Here is an 18825-nt window from a genome sequence, read left to right as displayed (position 1 = left end):
AGCCCTAGGAGCCCCCTTCTCTCCCCTATTCTTTATTGATCCCACAATCGCATCAAGCATGTTTCCTTGAAGATGCAATTTCCACCACATCAACACAGAGGGCTGGAGCACTTTGTTCCAGCCTCGGTTGCGGTGCGATTGATCTTACCCCTACCTTGCCGTTACCAGTGCCAATATTCACACACACGCAAACAAACACTCACTCACGCACACACACATTTGTTTTACCATCTTTGTGGGGACCAAACAAATTATTCCCATTCAAAATCCTATTTTTCCTAACCCTAACCTTAACCCTAGTTCTAACCCCAAACCCCTAACCCTAATTATAACCCTAACCTTAATTGTAAGCCTAAACCTAACCTCCGAGCCAAAAATTGCCTTTTTCCTTGTGGGGACCGGCGAAATGTCCCCACTTGTCTGAATTTACCTTCTTTTACTATCCTTGGATACCCCCCCCCGCATTCACTCACACCTCAACAGTCTGCTTCCATCGCCTGTGTCTCCTTGAGTGAATGAGGAGTTCATAGGCAGTGAACCAAAATACAGCCTTCAGAGCTCAGGGAGCAGAAGGATGTGGCCCCCATCAAGACTGGAGCACCTGCCCAGCACCACCAGGGACAGGGGAGATGGGTGAGGATGATTGGGAAGATGGGAAGATGGGTTGGGATGGTTGGTGAGAAGGTTCATATCTACACACACACACGCCTGCCTGCATGTGCGCAGAGGCAGACACACATCTGGACACATCTGTACACATGAACACACACACATACATTATCCTATGCACGTTCAGTGCACATCTATGCAACCTCACATACACAAACACATCTTAGTAAACACACACACACATCTTCCTCCCCCAGAGTTGTCAGACCCTCAGCTGTGAGGGCACAGCGGTCTGCCGCCCCAAGCCTCTGTGACCTCATCTGATTCCACCCCTCCTCTCCTCCTCCACCCTGCCTCTCCACCCCCACCCCTCTCTAATCCGCTTCTGTTTTCTTCTCTGTAATCTTGTCGCGAATGCATTTCAGATATGACTAACACCTTCCCCCGACCATTCCTCTTCCTTTCTTCTCCACCTTTCTCGCCTTCCCTTCTTAAATTACCGAGGCAATCATATTTAGCGATTCCCTAGGCTTGTTTATCCTTCTCCGCAACTGTTTGAATATTGAAATTGTAATATTTATTCATTTGCTTCCCCTTRWTTCTCAGGGAAGAAAGAATTGTAGAAGGCGCTGCCGACAGAATRGTCTGGGATTTAATTGAGTGGGTCAGTGMCTTTGGATGAATTATTAAAGGRGAAACAAACAACTCCAACACGCAGGCTGTGGCAGAGCTGGAGAATGATGTGATTAAAAACGCTGTGTGCTTGTTCTGGCCCCTCTCTGTTTCTTCACACCCTCCCTCCTTTCCTCCCTACATTGTTTCCTATCTCCCCCATACTGGACGTCCAAGCTGTCTGTCACATTTCTTTTTAGCAGACTCTGCTAGTGACTGGCCTTTGCAAGCTAATGTCAGTGTTTATTTTTTTGTGTGCCTGCAATTATGGCTGCTCAGCATTTGACGACAGTGTCGCCTTGAGTGATAGGTAGGAAAACAGGAGAGGACACACACACAAACCAGTATGAACACACCCACCCACACACAAACACATCTGACCGATTTTACCTACCGCTGTTTGATGTCTAATACTCCATACTTAATTACTTAATCCATACTTGGAAGAAGAAGAACATTCTAACAGTTTGCCTCATTTCTGTTTATGTGACAACACAAGCAGGTATAATGTAGAGAATCATTGTACCATCTAAACTGCAATGAAATACAGTATATTTTCCAAAACTAAAAATATTGTATATTCAGCTGTTTTTTAAAGCTATACAAAACCCGAAAGTAAAATACTAAAAAACGAAACCTGTCAAGTTGAAAGCTCTAAATGCGTGTGAGAATATCACAGCGAGATGAAACGAAAATGTCTGGATCCACTAGACGGTTACCGTTCATATGCCATCTCACAAGCTGGGCTCACTCGAACAGAGGAAGAGTAAATTCATTATTTGTCCGGATAGGCTTTCTGACATTATATGGCACTGGACCCTACGGCGTACACAGAGTGCTTTGTACACCAAAATGTGAGTCGGAACTGGTCCAGAACCGCTCAACATCCCCATATGGAGGACTTAACATCTAAAAGTTAATAGATAGATAACTCATTAGGCGGGCTAAATAAATAAGATGAGTGTCACATTGATGAATGGCGGTCACAAAGCAGCGGGCTGTGTCTCTCTTGAATTAGGAACCAGCAGCTGTGACGCAGTCACATAACTGGACTGTCATCCAGTGACATATTTGATAAGTGGCACGGAACATTGGAAGTAGTTGCCCCCGATCACATCCCATCAAGGGGAACCGTCACATAATCACATCTCTAAACATCATTAATTACATGGAATAACCTGTATTTCTACACAGGCTCCAAAAACATACACTGGCATATGGATGCATTTGCCCTCTACCTGTCCTATACAGASAAATAGAATGAATAGAAAGGGMCWTTTTCCCCATTTATATGGTCCAATTACCTGAACATTGAGGGTGACAGTACACAAGGGGGGGCCCTTCCAAGCCTTTCGCCTTCCAAGAACACAGTGACCTCCTTTCTCTTTCCTATCCTCCTTCTCCCTCCCTCGTTTATTAAACAGGAGGAGATTCTAATACCTGGAACCAATACTTCCAGCATCTCTGTCTCATCCCCCTGCTCTTCTCCTCCTTTTAATCAGTGAAAGGCTGGGGCTCACCGGCCTGTCTTAGGTAATCAACATCAGGGGCCGTAAACTGCCGCTAATTGAATGGTCTCCTCATTGTCATGCACAGGGACACTCCATCTCTCCTTCCCCTCTCTCCATCCCTCTCTTCCTTTATCCGCCTCCTCTCCTTACAAGGCCCGAAGAGCCCTTCAATGGCCTGCTCTGCCTTTCCTCCCGAACGGCGAAAGAAAACAGGCCTTGTTTGAAGTAGATAGGGGGAGCTGATGGGGGAATTGAAGAGGGAGGGGGTTCTATAGAAGGAGGGGGAGGGTTTTGAGAGGAGTGACACCAATCAAATCAGTTCAGGTATGCCTGCGCTACAGCCAACAAACCGGTTCAGGTATGCCTGCGCTACAGCCAACAAAGACAATTAGGAGTGGTGCTGGACAACCATGACAAAAATACAGCAAAATGGCTTAACAGGTAAGTCCTTTTGCTGGACACAAATACAAACATTTTGGTGGAGGTGAGATTGTGGGTGAGAAGGGGTGGGGGGGATCAAGGGTTGAATGGGGTGAGAGAGGAGAGTGTATGAGCACCGTGAGCATGTGTGCGTGTGTGTGTGCATGAGCGTGCACACTGTGTTAAACGGCTGAGAAGTCCCATGCTTTAGGCTGCCAGACAAGATAGAGTGGCTTTAGAGCATATTTCTGTTAGATGTCTGTTCTGAACAAAACGAGAGAATTACCGTAATAACCTACCAATTTCAGGGACAGACAGTTTTGCAGCCACCAGGCAATTTTGTATTTTTTATTATTGAGTGGGGTCCATTGTGAGCATCCATTTTCTACCCAGCATCTCCCTCCCGCCTCTTTCTGAGTCACTCAGTAAATACCCAGACACAGACCATCAATGTGACCAAGCACATCTGCTCTGCTAGACCAAAGAGGTATGGTACCAGACTATGTGTGCATCCAGAATGGCACCCTATTCCCTATATAGTGCACTACTTTAGACCTGGGCCCTACGGGCCCTGGTCCAAAGTAGTGCACTATACATGGAATAGCGTGCCATTTGGGGCGCAACCGGAGAGAGTAATTCGGGTTACATCACATAATTGGATAGAAATCACATGACATATGAGTCATAATTGGTTGAGACAGGGGTTTTATGGGGACGTAGACATCCCTATTTGTAATACATTTGTTGCATAAGGTGTCTGCTTAACCTGAACCAATCACATTGCTCACACTTTAGATCACTGGTGCATCTGCATATTCACAATGAACCCCCAGTGAGATACCTTACTCCGTGCTCATACGGTATGGATGTCTTCGGGGAGCCACACACACACACGCGCCACTCTCCAACCAGAAGCCCCATTCCCTATCCACCACTACACCACTGTAGGCTGGAAGCAACACACCAACCCACCAGCTCTGGCAGACTACAGAATCACTCAGGCAACACTTCAGCCACACTACAACACACTCCAACAACTGATTATCTTTTGTGTGCGCCCCGCTTTCACCTGGGCGCCTCACAAAACTGTAATCATTCTTCCTGGTACACCCTCGCCTCTGCCTCCCGCCTCCACAGCCCTCTGGCAGCTGCTGCTCAGCCAACCATCTGGAGAGAAACTGACGACCCCTTATCCCCCCTGGCCCATCATACAGCTGGCCTACTGAGAGAGAGAAGGGAGAGAGAGAAAGAGATAGGAAGAGAGAGGGAGACAAAAGAGGTGGAAGGTAAAGTGGGTGAGAAGAGAGGGATAAAGACAAAAGAGGGAGAAGAGAGGGATAAAGGGTGAGAGGAGGGATGAAGTAGGAGAAAGAGAAAGAGGGAGAAGAGAGGGTTAAAGAGAAAGGGTGAGAGGAGAGATGAAGTAAGAGAAAGAGAAAGAGGGAGATGTAGGAACAGTTGGAGTGACACCAGTGTGGCTGTCCGTTATACCTCATAAATTGTCTTTCAGGGCATCAATGTAAGGGCTATTGATCTGAGAAAGACAAACACACCCCCTCTGGGCCCTAGAGACCAGGCCTCGCCTACCATTGATGATGTTGCCCGCTCTAGATTTTATCGCATTTCATTCATCTCTCTCAGGCAGGACTTGTCTTTAGGACCTCTCTCTCGTCTCTTTCTTTTTTGCTTCTTTGCCTCTTGGCTCTTGGCATCCTGGCTCAACATTCTAGGCAAACCTTGTAGGTTTCTTCTCCTAATCTCTCTTCTTCCTGTAATGAGATTCCTTGTAGAGGTGAGTTGTTGTGTCAGTCAGCCTTCCTGGTGAGTCGGTGTGTAAGTCAGACAGCCACTGTGAATCAAGGAGTGTGTCAGCAGTGTTAAATGGTACATAGTCCACTGTATATCTCGCATCAACTGTCATAAATCTTTCTGACATTGAAGGAGATTAAAATCAAAGCCCCCTATTCGCCTAAGCAACCAGGCTTGTTTCACTGGCATATTCACACCGGGTTGGTCTTTAACCAATGATGGCCCTCCTTACTGCACGAAGGAGCCATGATTTCCCTAGAGGATGACAACCTGCGGATGTTTCTTCCTTTCTTTCCCTCCCCTCCTTGTTACCAGACGCATATTTTAAAGGCATCACACTGCACTTTCCATCGCACACTGGGCGCTCATTTTCTCTTGCAGGATTTCATGATGAGATCAATTGAGTGAGTCTGGCAAGACGTTATCAAGTGTTTCATGCGCTCTGCGAGCTATATTTGCCAAACCCCCTCCTCCTCCCTCCATCTTGGCTCTACATTGATCCTCCAGTGCCTGGATTTCACTCAACTGTGCAGCTGTGGGAGGCCTGTTCTGCCACCACAGGGGGCTCTGGCTCCACAGTGGCTTGCTGGAAAAGGTTAGTGGTTAGCCTCCGCCAGGTGTGGCCATAGCTCCTCCGAGACTCTGTCTGGCTTTGCTCATTTGCACTCTACCTCAGGACTTAATTACCAAATTCAACTCGTTATTTGGATAATAACTCACACCGGCTGTTCCGTTTGCATTTTCCACCGGTTCCTAATGAGTGGCTAATTAAAAACTACCTGAAGGAGCTCGCCCCTGGTGAACCTAAACAGTCCGTTTTCTAAAAGGGGGAGCTGGGTTGGCGAGCCATCGTGGCCTGGTCGTCAGCACCAAAGTAGGAGCCACCAGCGGCCGCCTCGGAGGTACGCAACTCGGCATAAACCAGCACGACTCAATTCAGGCGTTGAATCCTGATTAGATCAGCAGATTTCATTTCTCTCTGTTGTTAGTCCCCGTTGCCTCTTTGTTCCAGTACGCTTCCTTTCCAAAGTGCTGCTGGCGGGGACGGGGGAAAAGGGGAGTAGAACAACAGCGGCAGCCGCGACATCTTTTTTTCCATCCCTCTAAAGAGATAAGTGTTTCTGATTTTTTTTTTTACACCCAATCTTTTTTCCCCGCCCATATCAGCACACAACCATGAGCTACCAAGGTTTCCGGGGGGACAGCATGGCTTTAGTGCTTCTGACGTCTTGCCACACACAGAAAGCTACAAGGAACAAAGCAGCAAGGCCGCTTCATGCTCATTCCCCTGCTGTCCCTGGCATCTGCATAGAGAGCCGTCAGAGGCTCCAAACTGTACGCCACAACGCTGTGGGCCAGTGGGCCTACATGACGAGTGAAGATGGACGGTTTGGCTGGCAGGCTAAAGGTCAGAGCGTGTTGGACGGACTTCTTCGTCCGGCAGGCGTCGTCCGCCCGGAAATGATTTACAGTGATCCTTTTAATTAGGCCCGTTCAAGCATGTTAGCAGACCTGCCACGCAGATCAGCGGTGACTTATTACGCATGCACCCACCGGACGGGGACATTGATCTACTGCAGACCTGGATTTATCAGAGGTTTGGGCAGAGCAACACGCGTTGTCGCTCCCTCCTCTGTGTTCCCTCCTTTTACCGGCGCCGTGTCGCCTTTTGTTCGCGTCCCAATCTAACATGCCAGAGGACACGCAGGGCTAGCATTAGCCTACTGCCAAGGGTTAGCAATAGCAAAGGCTAGCGCCTCATCCATCAAAGCCTGTGTTAGGTTAGAGCCGCTGCCTCTGATGCTACCTGTTTCCTGGCTGATCACTCCTAAGCCCACCTGTCCTTGTTCGCTTGTTGATCCCTGAAGAATTTCAGCTACCAATTCGAAGTGACTGATCCAATTCCACACAAGCTCAGCGATTCCAGGTTCCATATCAGCACATGGAAACGACTGTGAAATCTTTGAAAGTCAATTTTCTTCTAGTTTACTCGCCCTTTCCCAGTGTCCCATGGTGCTCATTTGGGCTTGGTAGATGTTCCAGTGAATCTCTGGCACGACGCGAGGCAAGCTGATGAAGGAACAACAGATATTAGACTGAGATTGCTCAGAGCAAAAATACTGGCTATGATTGGCCTAAATAGAAAGGTATCCAGCTGTATTACAGTGACAAATTGGTATGCAACTCTATAGCCTTATGAATGGTGCTCACTGCTCAGCAACGATACGGGCTCAGCATACACACAATCAACAACAACACTTGCTATGAGGGAATGAACCCTGTCACAGTGAATGAAGGAGACATGCTTAATTACTGTTACTAAATGCATGTCTGTCAGTATCAGGTCGCTACTGTGGGGGACGACAACCACTGAGCTCTCTGACTTCCATTATGCAACCACTTCATTTGCTAATTATCTGAATAGCTCGGCCCACTTCCTAATTCCCAAAAGCATGCAACAGAGGCCGAGGTCTTGACCCCTGCTGTCTAAAGTGGGCAAGCTCTGGCTTTTAGAGCCTCCCCCGCAGGGTCTCCGGGCTTTTGTGAAAATGTACACAGTAGTTCAGGGGTGTCAGTGCGACTCATTTACATTTGATGGAGACATAAAAATGCGTGCTGGACGCTCAGCCGCTCAGTATGAGGATATGAAAAAACTGTCAACATGAGCGACAGCTGCGGAGCGAGTGCTAGAGCGTGATTTCACTTCACAAATCAACTTGCAGGGTTAGGGTCAACTTAACTTGAAATCTGACAAGATTTTTTGTTTAAGTCAGCAAACCAGTAAAGTTGAACTTTGCATAATTTAGATGTGTTTTGATGCGGTGAGAGTGATGTTCATTTGATGGAACATTTGATGAGATGAGGGAAGCGTCTGGGAAAGACTCATCTTGATGTCACCATCTCTCTCAACCCTCCTCTCCGTTCACTCTCTCTCTTTTTTTCTTCTCTCTCTCTCTCTCTCTCTCTCTCTCTCTCTCTCTCTCTCTCTCTCTCTCTCTCTCTCTTCTCTCTCTTCTTCTCTCTCTTCTCCTCTTCTCTCTCTTCTCTCCTCCTGCACAACAGTCTCTCCCACACCACTACATTACTCTCTCCGCCAATTATCAGTTACCCCCCCAACACCATCCACACTCACCACTCACCACCACACAGCCAACTGAGTTACCACTCAGACGGATGAGCCTCACAGGGGCCTCGTGCCAACCACAGGGACACATTAAACCCAGTGACAGTGACTCTAGTCACACTTCCACATCAACCGTCCCTTTCCCGCCCTTACGGAAGAAGGAGGGACTCTGGCGGAGTCTCAATGGCAACCCTACTTCCGTGTATTGTGTTTCACTTTTGACTCAGGGCCTTTGGACTTAGGGACAAGTCACGGACTGGGGAAAACAGAACAATAATAAAAAAAGGGGAAGACAATCGCGTGAAACTCACGAGGTAGTTCTCCCTTTCCCTCATTCTTTCTCTCTTCCCCCCTCCCTCCAGTACTCCATGCCGGTAGAACAAATTTCTCCTCAAAAGCATGCACTATATATTAAACTGTCAAGTACATTGCAGTTGCACCTTTGCGCTTAATTTATGCATTCATACGAATAAAGTGAAAGGGTCCAACAGGATGCAAGAATGTGTTTGTGTGTTTTGATGCCTTACATTTCTTCTAGCTGTTCTGGGGGCTTTCGGATGATACCAGACAGATGTTTGAATATGGGAGAAGGCAGAATGTGGAGGAGAAAGAAAGAATTCATTACCACAGCCGCACTGGTTGTGCACAAGCAAGGAAAGCACTATGGTTAGCTCCTCACACCGCTTGTCGTTTTCTATTAGGTCCGTCTTCCCCCATCTCATCCATAACCAAAAACCCTGACATGCCTGTGAGATGGCTATATTTGTTTTCTAGCTTTTAACTTCCCCGTATGAAACTTCGTTTGGCTTTGCTGTACTGTGGACAGGATCCTGTTTGACATTAGACAATAGGTTCACAGCTACTATAAACACAAACCACAATGAACTGTAAATGGAGAAAACACACAAGGTTTCGTCTAAAGAATTTGTGCACCTTGATAACCACCATTTGCAAACTTCCTGTAAAAGCAGTTCTGTGCGTTCTGTCTGTTGCCAATAAGAAAATCCACGGGAGGCGCTTATTATCTGAATGTCAGCTCCGTTATAACAGAGCCCTATGTTAACTCTTGGAACGCCAGGCGTGTGTGTGGCGCGACTGCTTTTAGTCAAGTTGCAAACATTTAGCCTTGAGAGGCGATATCTGCTGGGTCCCTGCCAATTTGAGAGAAGCGCACCATTAACCGCCCCGCAACGCCCAGGGAATCGCACACTTGGCACACACACACCACACACCCACACCACAATCGACACACACCCACAACCTAAAAACACGAAGCGTACACCACACCCCCTGCATGTATTTATCAGTCCGTTCATCTTGTCTGATGTTTTTCCTCAGTGCCCGGGATGAGAATACCTAAGTGTCTATCAGGGCCAGTCTCACTGCACAATACTTCTACTCTCTCTCTTCACTTGTCAACAGTGATGACGTAGTAGCATCTGAAAGGTTGAGAGAAAAAACTAGAACATAACACTACAGGTTTTTAATCTCCGTCCGTGCTTAAAAAGAGGTCTGGACGAATGATATGCCCTACCGCTATCGATGAATACGTGTCCTGTTGGGACTGAGTGAGGTTGAGCCAAGCAGTTGATCCTTCCTCTAACGAGGCAACTTCTCAATCGTCATAACGAAATAAACGCTTGGCGCGAACCTGAGACATCCTGTACGGGTTCCAAAAAACTTCCCCATGTGCACGCCTCATCTCTCAAGCCTCTCCAAGTCAGAACTCTATGAGTTCTATCAATCACCATCACTCTCCTTCAAATAGAATTCCTCACCAGTGCTTCGCTACATGGACCGCAAGAGCAGGTTGAAAGGTGAAGGACCGGGGATTATAAAATACAGCACGGAGGAAAAAAGGTGTTCCGTTCCAACTTCCTCTTCTATCTTTAGCGGTAACTAGAATCGGTTAGTACCTCCCACTCCTGGTTGTTATGATGAGCTTTGGGTTGTATTCATTAGGGCAACCGTCAAAACACATTTTGCAATAGAAAACAGAAATATGCATTTGTTATTGGACAAAGTCCAGGTTGTTCCTCCCTTTATTCAGTTCATTTTCTTCCCTTTTGATGCATTAATGAACACGATTGGATTGTCTGTTGTTGTTCTCATTACAGTTCCCCTCATAACTGATTAACTAAAGCCAGGGGCTAATTAAAGGTCACTCTCACCCGGTGTTCCAGTGTGAGATGAGGGCAGACTGAAAGATGCACCAGTCCAACACTAGGATGGCGAGCTGACGATGAGCCACCAATCTGTCAACATTTTGTCACTTTGAGTGGCAGCCATAGAAAATAGAATGACTAGAACAGCTTTTCCCCATACAAGTCAATGTACCCTGATTCTTATCTATGGTGTCCGCTCTCTGTGTCCGCTCTCGTGTCTGCTGACTCCTTTTCCTCTGTCTGATGGTTCAGACACAAGCCTCCCTTCTTTCCCTCCTCTAATTGGTTCATATGCAGAGCCCTGCTTCGTTGCCATGCCTCTGATATGTTTAGACACCACCATGCTCTCTCTATATGAGGGGGTTGGTTTAACTGGCCCGGGTTACCCCCGGTGGAGGAGTTTGAACCGCGGTGAAAGTTGATTGCATTTGTTTTGGAACCGGGCTGCCTACCGGGTGTGAGCAGGTGCCCTGTTCAAAGCCCACGGTGAAGTGGCTCAAAACAAAAGTGCTGCAATTCAGCACGTGGATTAATGAGTAGGATTCTGGGGTTTCACATAAAAATGCTTTATCTGCTTCCAAATGAAAACTAGTTTGAAAATTCAAACATATGTTTTATGGAAACGAGATGTTGCATGCTTCAGAACGATGCACCACCGAGCAATGCAGATTACTGTTCGGTTTGAAAAGGACGCCCCACCCTAACCGCTTTGGACTGTTCACGTCACGGGTTATAGACTAGTGCCCTGTGGCTCAGCATAATCGAATCTGCCCTATCTCTGTTGTAGACTTCCTATCTCTGTTTGTAGACTTCCTATCTCGTTTGTAGACTTCCTATCTCTTGTAAACTTCCTATCTCTGTTCGTAGACCTCCTATCTCTGTTCATAGACTTCCTATCTCTGTTCGTAACCTCCTATCTCTGTTTGTAGACCTCCTATCTCTGTTTGTAGACTTCCTATCTCTGCTTGTCGACTTCCGATGAATGACAGCCAAACCATTCTGGCTGCCCACGGGAGCAATCGCCATTACAGGCCAATTAACTCATCCAGAGCTCGTTTAGAGCCTTAATGAGGAACACGGACACTTGTTTGTGTAAATAAACAGGGATTTTTGACTCCATAAAGCTCTGTTTCTCATGTGTGTTGTTCATCAGTAGAGGTCGAAAAGGGGAAACGAAAATAAAATTGGACGTCCACAGTGCACGCACACCACACACACACACACCATGTTTTGCCAATAGTAGTTCCTTCTCCGAGTAAGAAGACATGCACTATGGTGATTCATTTATTTTAATGATACTGCTGACATCAGCCAAGTAGCAAGCTGATTGGATCTGACTGATGGCAACAAAGAGGGGAGTTGACTGTGAACTCGTTGAATTGCAGTGAAATGTAATGGTGTAGTGCGGGCGCATGTGTATATAAATGTAAACGCATGCATACTAGGGGATTGTTACAGATTCCCTTGTCCTCCGATATCAATCTACATCACCAGACATCGTGCTCATTGATCTAGGAGCCGACCGCACACATGCTTTGATGAAAACGTTCTATAAATTAGAGGGCGCATGATGGAAAACCTGAATATATAAACATTCCTCACTCTGCATATGGAAAGCTGAATATGCAGTGTATATTAAATCACACCCATGTATATGAATGGTTAAACCCAGGCAATAGCTGCAATCAGAGAGGGTAATGTGGGGGTTGAATATGCCTTCAAGTCCAATAGAATGTCTGTTTGATGATTAATTCGTATTGATGTGGAAATATGGAATACACGTGGGGATGTGTGCCATGCATACATAGTTTCTCCTCTGGTCTGAGATGTGGTGATTGTGTCTGCTCTGGATGCAGTATGAGGGCCCATATTCTCAAAGCATCTAGGAGTGGGGGCCAAACAGTGCTGATCTAGGATCAGGTCCCCGCTGCCATCTAATTGAGCTAATATGAGCTAATAGGCAAAACTGTATTCTTACTCTGAGACGCTTTGTGAACATGGGCGCAGGAGTTCAGGGGATCCATGTGAGTAAGATGCAGACATCAGGCTCATTTTGAGGACCCAACATGGTGTCTTATTTGAGTACTGGTGTAAATCCTCTTGCTACCAGCCCAAACCTGGTACCAGAGCTGCAGAGTTGCCTATCAACTGCCTCTAATCCTCTGAGACTGAGCCCTCTCCATGGGCTGCAAGACGGCAGGGGAAGAGCCAGGAGGGAGGTGTGTGTGTGCGGTGGGGCCTCAGCAGGGGGGGGGGGGGGGGTGGAAGGATGGAGGAGTGGAGGGACACACAGAGGGAAGAGGAGGGAGCAGATGCAGAAAATAAGGGATGAGATGGATGAGACAGAGACGAGAATGAGAAAGATGGGAAGGGAAATTGGAAAAGTGGATTGTGCAAAAATGCTGAACAGCAAGGCAGATGGGAGGAGCAGTCATGTCTGATATGGGATAAGGAATGGGAAGGGGAGATTTGAAACTCTGAAAGAAACAGGAAGAATAGGGGGGAAACGGGGTAGACGAAAAGAGGACCAAAGAAGTGACTGTGTATTTTTAGGGGCAGAGGGGTGGAGAGAAAAAGAGCTAAGGGTTCTTCTCTTTTTTGTCTCCCTCCCTTTTCTGCCCGGAGTCAGCAGGCTTGGGTGTGGACTACGGGGAGTCGATCGATGTGAGTTTCTATAGCCAGAACACTCTTCACCATCTCTGACACCGTGATGGGGTGATGGACCAAGAGGAGGAGGGAGAAAAAGGAGGAGAGAGGGAGGAGAGGAAGGAGAGCCGGTAACCTCACTGCATATGCACCACGCAGTGTTGAAGCTGTAACTCTAGCATGGCTTAGAGCAGAGGTCTTTTAACTAATATACAGTATACAGTTGAAGTCGGAAGTTTACATACACCTTAGCAAAATACATTTAAACTCCGTTTTTCACAAATCCTGACATTTAATCCTAGTAAAAATTCCCGGTCTTAGGTCAGTTAGGATCACCACTTTATTTTAAGAATGTGAAATGTCAGAATAATAGTAGAGTGATTTATTCCAGCTTCTATTTCTTTCATCACATTCCCAGTGGGGCAGAAGTTTACATACACTCAATTAGTATTTGGTAGCATTGCCTTTAAATTGTTTAACTTGGGTCAAACAATTTGGGTAGCCTTCCACAAGATTCCCACAGTAAGTTGGGTGAATTTTGGCCCATTCCTCCTGACAGAGCTGGTGTAACTGAGTCAGGTTTGTAGGCCTCCTTGCTCGCACACGCTTTTTCAGTTCTGCCCATAAATGTTCTATAGGATTGATGTCAGGGCTTTGTGATGGCCACTCCAATACCTTGACTTTGTTGTCCTTAAGCCATTTTGCCACAACTTTGGAAGTATGCTTGGGGTCATTGTCCATTTGGAAGACCCATTTGCAACCAAGCTTTAACTTCCTGACTGATGTCTTGAGATGTTGCTTCAATATATCCACATAATTAGTACGTTCACAGAACACGCCTCCTTCCTGAGCGGTATGACGGCTGCCTGGTCCCATGGTGTTTATCCTTGCATACTATTGTTTGTACAGATGAACGTGGTACCTTCAGGCGTTTGGAAATTGCTCCCAAGGATGAACCAGACTTGTGGAGGTCTACAATTTTTGGTTGATTTCTTTAGATTTTCCCATGATGTCAAGCAAAGAGGCACTGAGTTTGAAGGTAGGCCTTGAAATACATCCACAGGTGCACCTCCAATTGACTCAAATGATGTCAATTAGCCTATCAGAAGCTTCTAAAGCCGTGACATAATTTCCTAGAATTTTCCAAGCTGTTGAAAGGCACAGTCAACTTAGTGTATGTAAACTTCTGACCCACTGGAATTGTGATACAGTGAGTCATAAGTGAAATAATCTGTCTGTAAATAATTGTTGGAAAAATTACTTGTGTCGTGCACAAAGTAGATATCCTAACCGACTTCCCAAAACTATAGTTTGTTAACAAGAAATTTGTGCAGTGGTTGAAAAACTAGTTTCAATACTCCAACCTAAGTGTATGTAAACTTCCGACTTCAACTGTATGTTCAATTCCCCATATGGAATGTCGATGCCATGCCCTTGATGAACTCATTTCAGTTTGGTTCACCTCAGTCAGATACTGCTTTAAGGTAAACATTATGTAATTCTGAATAAGAAGTGGAAAGTTAGCCTTGGCTTTCTCCAATGAAGACAACAACTCAGTGTGTTGAATGAGTGGGTTGTCTTAGAGTGCTGCTTGTTGTCAGGGCTGTGCTATCCTGCAAACACACACACACACACACACACACAATGCAGTACCAGAATTCAGCACCATGGACAGCACAATCAATGCAGACACATACTTCCCTCTTACTGGTAAGTGGACTTGTTTGACAATTGGAAGTGTCTGTCCTCTACAATAGTGTATTTGCAATATGCATGTAAATATATATTTCATACACTACTGTACCCTTGGATTTGACATGTTGTTTTGCATATGTTAAAGTCCCACTTCATTTACAGGGTGGAAATACATCAACATTTATACACTAGCTTGATGGCCTGTGTTACGCACTGAATTCAAAGGCGATCTAAGCAAGTAAGCTGGATTTGACATGATGTAATTCACCATACTGTATGAGCCTATAACTATTCTCAAACCATAGCTCAGCCATTGTGGGACCCTACCATGCATAGAACATGACATACTGTCTACTGCAGAATCAAAGTCATGTACTGACAAGACAAATGGCTTTTTTGGAGTGGAACCAGGCCATCCACACCAATAAATGGGGTTTGAGATACCTATCAAGGGGTGCCGGTGTGTCCGTGCCCTCTGAGCCACCCCACAGAGAGGGACTGAGAGGGTCCTATGACGGGCGAGCCTGGCAGTGTGGTGGCAGTGCCCTTGAGGGAAAGTCCTTAACCTGGTCCGCTCAGGCACGACTAAACTGCTAATGTGCACTATGAAAAATGTAAGTGGCTTAAATCGCATTAGATTAGGCTGTCCGTGAAGCGAGTACATGACAGAGTAAAACAATAAGTCTGGATGAGGGGAGCGAGGGGAGCGAGGGGCGCCCGGGGCTGCGGTGGAAGAGCATGTAGCCGTGGCACCCAGATGAAGTGGAGCGTCAGCCTTGGCGACGGCGGTGTTAACCTTCACTAACGCCGCACAGCGCTGACAGACGCTTGGACACACGGCACTGCCAGGTGGGGATGATTTCATGCTTATTACCTTAGTCTCTGTGTGAATATTGAGTTAAATTACACTTATATAAACTCAAACACGCTGTAGACCAATTTCCATTATTTTTCCTTTTCTGGTCATTTATATCCGAGCCCATATGCCACCACACCTGAATTGAAAGTACTGCACTGTCAGTTTTTATTTCAATTGTTATTTGCTTTCTGGAGTGCCAAAGATAAATGTACACTTTCTGCCATATGACAAACAATAACAAAAAAGAACCAACAGTGTTATTTCTCCCACTGTGTCCCTTGATCCCAAAATGCCATACACTGAATCTTGCAAACGGTACAGTCAAGGACCCTAAAGGACACACAAGACACACGGGCACTTTTTCACCCAGGAGATTTTTCATCCAACCCAGCGATATGTTATACTTGACATGTTCTGATAATTAGCATATACGTGTGTGTCATCCCCTACCCCAGTTGCTAAGGGAAGTTGAAAGGCATTTGGGAGAGAATCAAGTTCGCTTATGTAAAAAACGGTTAAAACAGGAACTCTAGGCACAGGGAACATGGAGGATTCAGTACAGTATCTAGGCCACATTTGGCTGCTCTTAGTTCACCTTCAGGCTCTGTGAGCTTCAGATCGTGCAACAACGCAGCCCGCCCATTGAAGCCTGAGGCTTGGCAAAGATACTGTATCTACAGTGCAGCGCCAGATTCTCCTCGCTAATAAAATCGCTTGTATAACATTTGTAAACATTCATGTTTACCACTAATGTTGGCATAACATTTGTAAAACATTGTTTCTACTTTTCATATATGCCTTTGAGTAAGTTTTAATACCACTAATATACGTAAATACGAATGTTATCACAAATAGTATATAAACCAGAAATATGAATTGATATAACATGCAGTACCATTTGCCCTACATGTGTCTATAACTTTAAAACGTAGTCCGATTATGCAGGTTGTCAATCCCATCCCTAGCCAAACGAGACCAGCAAGTGTTTAGTTAGATATTAGAATGCACAGCATGAATTTGGTTGAGATCATTAATAAGGCCGCTGTCTGTCCTTTTATATCTGAAGCCTCTGCAGTCCTATCACTCCTACACGCTTGGGATCCTTAATGATGACACTCTTATTTGCAGTTATTTCAGGAAACTCAATGACCTACTTGCCAGGGTCATGAGCAAAATGAACAAGACAAGCATCTTTGAAGATTATGATAATAGAAACGAGGGGAGAGAAACAATTCACCGGCACGTTCTACATCTTATTATCGCTCTCGGGGTTGGCAGACGCCCATTTCGAGGACGTGATAAAAATCAGCTATGTTAGCTATGTTTTGTTAGCTAGCATTGCATTGTAGGCCTATTTTACGGCCTGTAAAGTTCTGCGCTCGCATCAGGAAAACAAACACTCATAACATTTTACCCCTAAAAGACAAGTGTCAGAGAAGTGCGGTGAAAACAGATGCCGGTCCATCCACCAAATTGTTCTGGAGATTTACTCGGAGCGCAGCAGCTGGAATGTGCCGTGGTATATCATGTAATTGGCTCTAAATTTCAGGCGCCTGCTCCATAGCAATATTGCAGCCGCGGCATTGAGATGGAAATTGATACATTCATCAGTTCTCGGTGGGAGAATGAAGACGAGGAGTTTGATAGAGCTTGATATACAGTTTGATACAGCGTGAACCAAGGGCCAGATGGTGCAGACTTAAACACACTGTAAGAGGGAGGATATCGGTTCAATAAGCAATTCATGCAAATTACCTTACAGTGAAAGCTGTTGACTCATACAATTTTGCTGTGTTTACCAATAACAAATTGGAAAGGGAAAGTAATGGAAGTGCTTTTGGTGCAGAGAACCTGGATACAAGTACAACTACATGTGTTAACAACCAACACCAATGCCAATGTATAGGCAACGTGTTAATTAATATTAAGTATTGTGGCTGCATTTGTGTGTGGCCTATATAATGGTTGCCTGGGAATGGAGTGTGACCTAACAAAATGAATCCATTCATTAAGAAAGAAAGCTGAGCGGTTGGTCTGGGCCCTTGATGTGTTGGAAATAATCGCTGAGTGGTGAACAAAACGTATAGAAATCACACTGACTGGGCAAAGCAGAACCCGCTCCTGCACTCTCATACTGTATGTTATTGTGCCCTGTCAGCCTCACTGCAAGTTTCATGATCTCATATACTACATCCTATTATTTATTTTTTCTCTCTCTCAAAGCAGCAAACTCAATAGATTTCACATATTATCATTCCAAATAGACAATTTATTTCACTCTGCTTTATGGAAATGAGATGAGTATAGATTTCTAGGGTATTAGGCAGTATTTTGGACTAGGGCATTGGTGGGGACTAGTAACCTAGGTCATTACATATCTAACTAGGTCTATCTTATACTGGAGATTCCTGCTATAGCTCCACTTTTATATATCTACTGCATTACTACTATGATAATCAAATGCACCGAAACGACTTTCCCACTAGAACCACTACAAAAAGATGGCTCCCTTGCTTGCTGAGTGAACATTTGGAGTGGAGGCATCGCTAGAGGAGTTTGGAAGGACGAAGCACTGCAGAGCGCTAAACTGTAGGTGTGTGTGGGGGCGTGAGGCAACCAGGTGCTGTTAAGTGTGAGACTCTCCACTGCAAGATGATGGTCAAAGACAGCCGTAACAGCCACGTATGCTCATGGCTGCCGGCCACGTATGCTCACGGCTGCCGCCAGACCAGCCAAATCCACAGGGGGGGGGGGGGGGGGGGGGGGGGGGGCGCGACAGGCCCTGTCGGTGAAGATGAGCCAGATTAAGGAAACCGAATGTGAAAAAATCTGCTGCATATATAAGCACCGGTGGGTCTCCAAAAACAAACTACCCCTCAGATCACTTATCTCTACGTTTCTATGTTTTAGACAGGACCCATGTTGACAACAAGTCTCAGAGTAGGGGTGCTAATCTAGGATCAGTTTTTCCTTTCAGATCACAATAAATAAGACGGGGGGGGGGCTGATCTTAGATCAGCACTTATTCTCTGATTCTCCACCCGACTTATTTTGTCCTCCAATGATCACCACTCTATAGACCTAGTCATTTGTAAGGGATTCTTGAGTGGGAATTATTGAAGATGTTCCGGGGACAGTGGGTGGTTTTCCCTGCAGCAGACTGGGGTTGAGATAATACTAATGATGTCTTGTGGGATCCTGCACTGCCAAGGTTCCTGATCTTGATCCGTAGGAAGCCCCAGTGTGACAGTACTGGCAGTACTCTGCAAACACTGAAGCTTACGATAACTCGGGCTAGCAATTCTTTGGTTAATG

Source organism: Salvelinus sp. IW2-2015, unplaced genomic scaffold (assembly GCF_002910315.2).
Source record: "Salvelinus sp. IW2-2015 unplaced genomic scaffold, ASM291031v2 Un_scaffold16509, whole genome shotgun sequence".
NCBI classification, from domain to species: Eukaryota; Metazoa; Chordata; class Actinopteri; order Salmoniformes; family Salmonidae; genus Salvelinus; species Salvelinus sp. IW2-2015.
The sequence above is the reverse complement of the archived record's forward strand: the minus strand, read 5'-3'. Positions refer to the sequence as shown.